This window comes from Epinephelus moara, chromosome 19 (assembly GCF_006386435.1).
Source record: "Epinephelus moara isolate mb chromosome 19, YSFRI_EMoa_1.0, whole genome shotgun sequence".
NCBI lineage: Eukaryota > Metazoa > Chordata > Actinopteri > Perciformes > Serranidae > Epinephelus > Epinephelus moara.
This window is the reverse complement of record NC_065524.1, coordinates 39,749,140-39,757,548: the sequence shown is the minus strand read 5'-3', so window position 1 is coordinate 39,757,548 and position 8,409 is coordinate 39,749,140. Positions and strand designations below refer to the sequence as shown.

At 42.4% G+C, this 8,409-nt stretch overlaps 1 protein-coding gene across 1 annotated transcript in view; it reads right to left on the bottom strand.

Annotated features, from left to right (window-relative positions):
- Window positions 1–6,378, bottom strand: part of LOC126406800 (gap junction alpha-5 protein-like) — a 20,326-nt gene extending 13,948 nt beyond the window's left edge. The window contains exon 1 of the mRNA XM_050071305.1: window positions 5,939–6,378. The gene's annotated coding sequence lies outside the window, so the exon portion shown is untranslated. The remainder of the gene's footprint in view (window positions 1–5,938) is intronic.
- Window positions 6,379–8,409: the final 2,031 nt, after the last annotated feature.

Genomic DNA, 8,409 nt, shown 5'->3' with positions numbered 1-8,409 from the left:
TGACTATTTAATCTGCAATTTCCTATGACCTGTATCCCAAACACACACCATGTGAAACTGTACGTGGGCAACTGTGCACTCAGTGGCTATGGACTAGTGTGTATATATATATATATATATATATATATATATATATATATTAATATTCAATTAATTAATATTCACATAACAATAGCATGACCATATTCTCTTGTCACCTTCTGTAAAGTTGTTCAAAATTCACCCTGAGTTCTGATGGAAATGTGAAGACCACAAGTTAATGGGTGTAATGGTGGTCTGTGTGTGTGCATGTATGTGTGTGTGTTCTTGTATTATCTTGACCCTGTGACCCTCCCTCCAGCCTGGCCATGACCCCATTAATAATAAGCCTGTGTCCATGTCTTAGTTTAGCTTCACTCTCGGTTCCCACAGTCCCCTCTGTCTGTCTCTGGGGAAGAAAAACTAGACTTCTATTGTAAACACACACACACACACACACACACACACACAGCCTGTCTCTCTCCCTGTTGACATGTACGAGTATGTTTATGCATTCACTGTGTTTTACATTTTTCTCTGTGAAATACAAACAGTATTCGGCCGGTAGCTTCTAGAAGCTTCAACGTTCATTACACCCGACAATATTAAAGTTTGATTAAAAAAACATCATTACTATTTCTGTACTGGGACTAAGTGCTTGCTGATGACTCAGTAAAATTTAAATTGTTCCTCTCTTTGGGAACGTGATTGTGCTCAGTGCATTTCATGGTAATCTGACTGTTGTGTTTGGTATTTATGACGTCGTAAGAGAAAATGATCTCAGAGCTAAAGACATTTTGTTGCCCACTCTTCTGTTGCTCTTAGATATGGCGTCCAGATCAACCTGCAGAGTGGGAGCCAGAATATGACTGGAAAAATGCAGCTGAGTTGTCCATCTAAATCACTGACTTTATCTACTGGCTCTAGTGTTGATGACAGAATGTAATTTCCATGACACTCATGAAGTGCTGCTGACTGTCATGCAACCAGTCAGTTTTAGATTTGCGACTACATGCAACGCTCCATTCTGCAGCAGTCTAAAAAGCTGCCAGTTCACAGGAAGTGAATCTCTAGTCAACAACTCTCTGTGCTTCTGATCTGTAACGTCGACAGGAAGCGACCACCGTGAGACGGCGTATCATCTCTAGTCAACAACTCTCTGTGCTTCTGATCTGTAACGTCGACAGGAAGCGACCACCGTGAGACGGCGTATCATCTCTAGTCAACGACTCTCTGCGCTTCTGATCTGTAACGTCGACAGGAAGCAACCACCATGAGACAGCGTATCATCTCTAGTCAACAACTCTCTGCGCTTCTGATCTGTAACGTCGACAGGAAGCGACCACCAGTGACCGCCGCGAAACTTTGGTCTGAACCGGACATGTCAGATCCAGATGTTGTTGTCTTTTTTTACCAGGGGCCAAATTATCCACAGAGGTCTCTTCCTCTCCAAAACAAATGGACCAGGGGCCAGTTGCACAAAACACCTTAAGATTTTCCTTAAGGTCCTAGTTAAGTTTTTCTCATAATAAAATCAGTTGCACAAATTCTTCTCTTTAAGGTTTCCCTAAAATGCTCTGCCAGCCCTTAAGTATTTATGGTTTTCTCCTTGTCTTGGTCTTACACTTAAGGAATCCCTCAACTGTTACACAAAAGACCTTAGCAACCAAAGCAAGGTAAAAAACAACCTTAAGGTACCTCTGACTCTATCTTAACTGCAACATGACCGTGTTTATGGTGATAAACGAAAAACACACCCTGAGCAGAGTGTTCTGCGACCAGGAGAACCTGATGGATACACTCCTGATTTTACACTTTAGATTTGACTGAATTCATTTCGTGGGGATCAGATTTACTTTGTAGTTTGTGCTTTCTGTGATTGTAATCCTCCAGAAGTTTAATGTTCTCCTCCTCTGACCAGGCTGGCTTCCTTGTCTTCTTGTCTTCTGACATTGTTTCACTGTCTAACTACAAACTTAGTGAGACGATATGTGATATTCTGTCAAGTTAATGTTCACGTTTTTGTGTCCACTTCCTGTTTTATTTTGAAATGTGTTGTCAGTGTGTTTAGTGTTTCTTTTACTTCCTGAGTTTTCCCGCCTTTGTTAATGACCTCATGTGTTTCACCTGTGTCTTGTTCCACTCACCTGTGTGTAGTTAGTAATCAGCCTTTGTGTATTTAAAGCCCAGTGTTTCCCTCATTCAGTTGTCAGGTTGTAGTTGTTGCTTCAGCGTGTTCCCTCCAGCCTTTTCCTCGTGTTTGAGTTCTTGGTTTTTGACTGGACTTGGATTTATGGACTTTGCTTTTTGTGTGATATGCACACTCCCCGATTTTGTTTTTATACTGCCAATGCTGAAAAAAGACTGATTGGGCTTTCCTGCAAATTTGCACAACTCCTGTTTACAAAGGGCCAGTGTTTGGTTTGTCCGTTCTGGGCTACTGTAGAAACATGGTGGTGCAACATGGTGATCTAGACGAGGACCTGCTCCCCATGTTGATATAAACGTCTCATTCTAAGGTTACAAAAACACAACAAATCTTATTTTTGGGTGATTATACATTAAAGAAAACGCACTGATTATATTATATTCCATCTCTGACAATATGTCCCCCTAAATCTGCTGCAGCAGAATAATTCACACAGATGGACTGATGGCGTGCTGTATCTTGTCTTTTCCCTGTTGAAGCTAATTATAGACGACTTCCTCTTTTATTTTATAACTTTATTACTGTAGGGTTCAGTTTCTTAAAGTCCGTTTCAGATGATGCGTCATAAAAACTGCCCCAATTTTGCATGCAAAACAAAATTAGGATGAATTTAATCTGCCCGTGGTGAAGTCATAAAACTACCCACAGCTCCAGACAGCTTCAGGGCGTCAAATCAGATTTTATTTTTGATTTTATTTTTTTATTTTTGATGCCCCTCCCTTCCTGTTTTTGTGAAACCATGAGGCTTTGAACAAACCGTGTGTGTGTGTGTGTGTGTGTGTGTATTTCTGTCTGTCACAAGTGCTCCCAGCATCATTAATAACAATATTACTTCCTTGTATAGACTTTCGCTTGACCTTTTCTGGACATATGTGTGTACGTGTCAGTGTGTGCACGCCCATTATACAGCACTCAGTATTGTTCTGCATCCTGTCTCGATAACGTGCTCACACACACACACACACACACACACACACACACACACTCACACACAGATCTTTCCTCTGCTGGTTAATAAGAAATAATAAATGATGAACCGCTGACATCGCTCAGACTTGAGGATGTTTTTAATGTGATAATAAATGTTATTTATAACTTACACTATTAATATTCCACAGATGAATGTATGAGCAGGTCAATGTGATGACATTTTGAGCCATGAATCAAAAAGCAGGGAAGCTGATGTCAAATACATCGAGAATAAAATAACCCTACACAAAATTCCCAGTTGAATTATTTCCTTTTTAATTTGCACATTTTAAGACAAACCCAGGCATGTTCTCTCCTCTGTAAAGCTCTTAAAACATCTTCATAATCACAAAACCAATCATGTCTTTCTTACACTGCTTCTTGAGGAGCGTAACACCAAACCTCAGCCCTGTGCATGAGCAGTCTCTGTGGGCCCCTGGCCTTCCTCTCTTGATCCACACCTCTCTGTGCACCTTTTCAAATTTTCTTTTACTTTAAGTAGGTTTGCTTTCTTTCCCTTTCCTTTCTGTCTTTCTTTCTTTGAAACCCAGATTTCTCTTTCTTGGGGAAAGACATGACAGATTGCGTCAGTACACTTTGATTTATTCAGCCTATTTTAATTTAGCTATGGCACTAATTACTTAAAAACTGTAAACAAAACCAAACTTTTTATTCCAGGCTTTTCAAAGTCCCCCTCCTCACGGGTTTCTGAGTAGTCAGTCCCACTTCTCACCACACTACCTGCTGGAATCATTTAAAAGTTGATATCAGGAGTTTTCTTTGAATAAGTTTGTTTATTAAGCTAATTTTTTACTACACAAAAAACCACTAACACCCACTAATATCTGGCTTTAGTCTGTAATGGGAGCAACAAGGTCTCACTCAGAAGTCATTGATACCCGGCCCTTGGTCAGTGGCTTCTGGCGTTAGACGCTGACAAAAAAAAGCTCTCCTTTCATATTGGCATGATATGTGGCCGGTCGCCGCTCAACAATCACATGGGAAGTAAACAGCGGCATGAAAGGTGTCTTTGTCCTTCGGTAGCTATGCGTCAGACATAGACAAAAAAAAGCCGTTCTTTCACGTTGGTATGATACAAGGCCAGTCACTGTATAGTTTAATGGTGTCCGGTGGTGTCCAACAACCACCAACTTTCACCCAGGAGGCCAGTGTTCACTTCCTGCAAGACGGTAAAGCCAAACCCTGTTCTTTGTTCCTAAACCCAACCACCTGAGTGTTTCGGCTAAGCAAAAGCCCCAGCTGGGATTCTAATGTTTATTCATCGTTGAATCAGTGACATACACCATGGTTGAATCACGGTTGAATTATATCTTGATTTTGAAAGATGAATCAACATTGATTTTGCAATGTTGATTCAACTTAAGATGTTGTTTCAAAATTGTTTCAATGCTGAAACAAATTTTTTTTAAATTGATTTAGGAGAATTTTGTTAACTCTTTCATCAAAATTAAATGTTTTAATGTTGAAACAACAACGGACATAATTTCAACCACATTTAAATGTTGAAGGTCCGTTGTGTGCCAGCTGGGCACGTGTGTTTGTTGTTGAAGGAAAAAAAACCTCAATTTGCAGTGTTGTACGTAGTCGACGTAGTGCTTTTATTTTGAAAGAGACTGTATCAAACTGTACATTTCTTGTGAAAACAGAAGTGTATTTTGAAAACAGACAATGCATGTAACAGGCTGAAGTTGACACGGCGTCCCAGAACATCAACAACCAACACACCCAGGGTACCTTGGACGTCATATGTGGACGTGGAAAGTCCATGACCAAACGTGGACATGTGACGAGGTCACAGTGAGGACGTGTAGATCAGAAAGGTGACAATCCGCACTCACACCCGGGTCAAATGAATCTGCAGTAATCATGGCTACTTACGGAAATACAACGCCGCCATGAGCACGCTAATTTTAGCCCCTTCACCAGCGAGAAGCAGAGACACACCACCACAACATTGTGTGTCTCTGCCCAAGCAGAGCTCATCAGTCCAAAGAAGTCTGCAGCAAGTTTGAAAAGAAGAAGTAACCACCCTAACATTCACGCTGGCCTCCATGCTGCTATCTACCGTTTACTAACCTGTTTTCGGGCCTGTATGTGACATCAGCATGACATTGCTTCAGAGTCGTAGACACATGAACAAGGCTCTAATTTACCGGCAATGGGAAAAGGACTCTGTTGCCTATTTATAGCAGGTTTCGTGTTTAAAAAAACCCTACGTAAACACACTAAAACGTTTATTAGAATTGTGCCATATTAAACTTATTAGATTGTTTGAGAATCTGTCCTGAGGGAAATGTATTTGGGCTTTGTATGATTGTCAGATGTCGGCGGTGCACTTGATTTATGACAGCAGCTCTTTCTCGACCACAACCACCTCAACTCCTGGCCTTTAAATTCTGCCTCAGTTTTCTATCTTCTTCACACACGTCATTATTTAAATGGATTTTTTTTTATAGTATAATGTATATTTTTGTAGTAAAAACTTTGATTCTCGACTGTACATCTTATATCACTGAGCACTGAAGGATGCATTGTTTCAGTGGATAATTTGCTGTTTCAGAGGATTTTCCAACATGACAGGGATAAAATTAATGAGGAAACACTGAATCAAAAGACGATCAATCAAACTAAATATTCAAGTTAATAATTAGCTTCAAATTAGAGAGTTAAAGTCTGAAGTTTAGGCTTCATGTTCTGTTAAAGAATCCCTGCACCCTTTACCTGATCTGGGGTCACAGTCGTCCTGGGTTAGGTTAGGGTTAGAGTCTTGAGACGATTGATGAAGTGGCGTCTCCCCTTTTTTCTTTCTCAGCAGCTGTTGTTGAGGTGCCTTTGAGCAAGGCACTTCCTCCGTCCTTCCACTGATCCTCAGCAGCAGCAGGAGAAGTTTCAGGTGGTTTCAGACGTCTTCCTCTTATCTACTTCCTCTAGTTTGTGTAAGTCCAACTTAAATCAGTGAATCTCAATTTGAGACGGCTTCAGGCTCCGAGCAGAGAGACGGACAGATGAACACCAGTGAGACAGTCGGTCCAGCAGCAGACAGATGAACACCAGTGAGACAGTCGGTCCAGCAGCAGACAGATGAACAACAGTGAGACAGCAGACAGATGAGAGCAGTGTGTGTCCAGAGGACTGAGCTCAAGTGTGTGTGAGACTTGAGTTTGTACCAGCCTCTCTCCCTCTCCCCCTGCAGCAGAGGAAGTGGGCCCGGTGCCTCGCTGCCTGCTATTCAACACTTATGTATGTGCATGTGTGTGTTTGTGGTGTCTGGCATCTAAAGGAAGTCTGACATTGTATTAGGACACAATGGCCGCAGGTCCCAGTCCTGCATTCCTCCTTGTCGCTCCATTCTTCTCCATATGTCTCTCTTTGTGGCTTTATCCGTGTGACTGAACATGAAACATTTAAAACACACAAACAACAGTTTCACTGTGAGGCCTGAACACACGAGAGCACCGGCCCGTTCTCAATCCCAACTCCTCAAATAAAATCCACTCTGTCAGTGATTTCAGTGTCAGACACCAACGCCACTGGGTAGTGTCAGTTAATAACGCTGCCGATAACGCTAGATAAGGAGCTGGTACGTCCCTATAGGGCAGGTGGTAGAGGTGGTGGATGGGTCTCGCTCCAAAGGTACCGAATACCAGCGCTTAGTCAGTGACTTTTGGCGTTAGACACCAATGAATAAGCCGTCCTTTCACGTCAGCATGACACACAGCTGGTTGCCGTTATTCTGTAACGGCGTCTGCAGTGTCAGGGGGAACCACTGTGGGACGACAACGTTTTCAGGTGGCGAAAGTCCAACAACCACAGAGTTTCACCCTGGAGGCCGGTGTTCAGTTCCCTTTTTCCTAAACCCAGTTGATTGAAGAAAACATGAATCCACAGTATTGGACCAACGTAGTGCTTTTATTTTGAAAGAGACTGTAGTCAAACTGTACATTTCCTGTGAAAACAGAAGTGTATTTTGAATACAGACAATGCATGTAACAGGCTGAAGTTGACACGGCGTCCCAGAACGTCAACAACCAACACACCCAGGGTACCTTGGACGTCATATGTGGACGTGGAAAGTCCATGACCAAACGTGGACATGTGACGAGGTCAAAGTGAGGATGTGTTGGTCCAACAAACCCCAGACCTGCGAGCCTGCTTCCATGTAGTCTCGCCACCAGACCATCAGAGATCTCCGCCTTCTGATAGTCTGGGGACACTCCTTTCTAAAGTGTGTTTAACACACCGGAGAAAACGGCCGGCAACAAAGCAACGCCTCTTGATTTTTTTAAAAGGACACGCCCTCCTGGAAATGTGCGCTCCCCCTTTTCTTGTCTGAGCTTGAAAATGGATGCCGAGAGATTTANTTCAGCAAAGCGTCTAAAGACTGACTTGTGAGTCTAGCTTCCATGTGAAGGTAGAGCCAAACCATGATGTTTTTTCTAGACCTAAGCACATGCTTTTGGTGCACAGGGAAATAAATATGAGGGGTGCTTTGCCGAAGTTGTAAATTTATTTTGAAATAGACTATATGTATCTAACGAGCAGAAGCTGTTCTTTTCCTGTGAAAACAGAACTGTTATTGACACGGCATCCTGGAATGTCAGACGTAGCGCATCATATGTGGAGTGAAAGTCCACTGACGAAGCGGTGATATGAGGCTGTAAAGCTGTATTTGGTGTGATGACGTTGTGTAGTCTCATTCAGCCACTTGTTAGCAACCACCTCTTTTAAACCAACCCATCCTCACTCCAACTTTGTCACATATGAACCTTTGGTCATGGACTTTCCTCGTCCACATATGACGTGCAAGGTAACGTTTAGCCAACACACACATGGTTGGGTTTAGGAAAAAAGAACAGAGTTTGACATTACAATCTTACAGGAAGCAAATCCCAAGGTGAAAGTCAGTGGTTGTTGGACCCATACACCACGCCTCCCACCCGCCCTACTTGGACTACCGCTAGCTTAACTTTCCCCTGAAGCCAACGGGCGTTGTTAGACAATAACAGCCATCGGCTGCGTAACATGTCAACGTGAAAGGACGGCTGTTTTTTGTTGATGTCTGACGCCGGAAGTCACTGACCAAGCGCCAGATTAAGACGAGTTCAGAGTGAGACAGGGTTGTTTAAAACACATAAAACCTCCAAAATTCATTAGTGGGGTATTTACTGACATATGTCGTAGAACAAAACAGA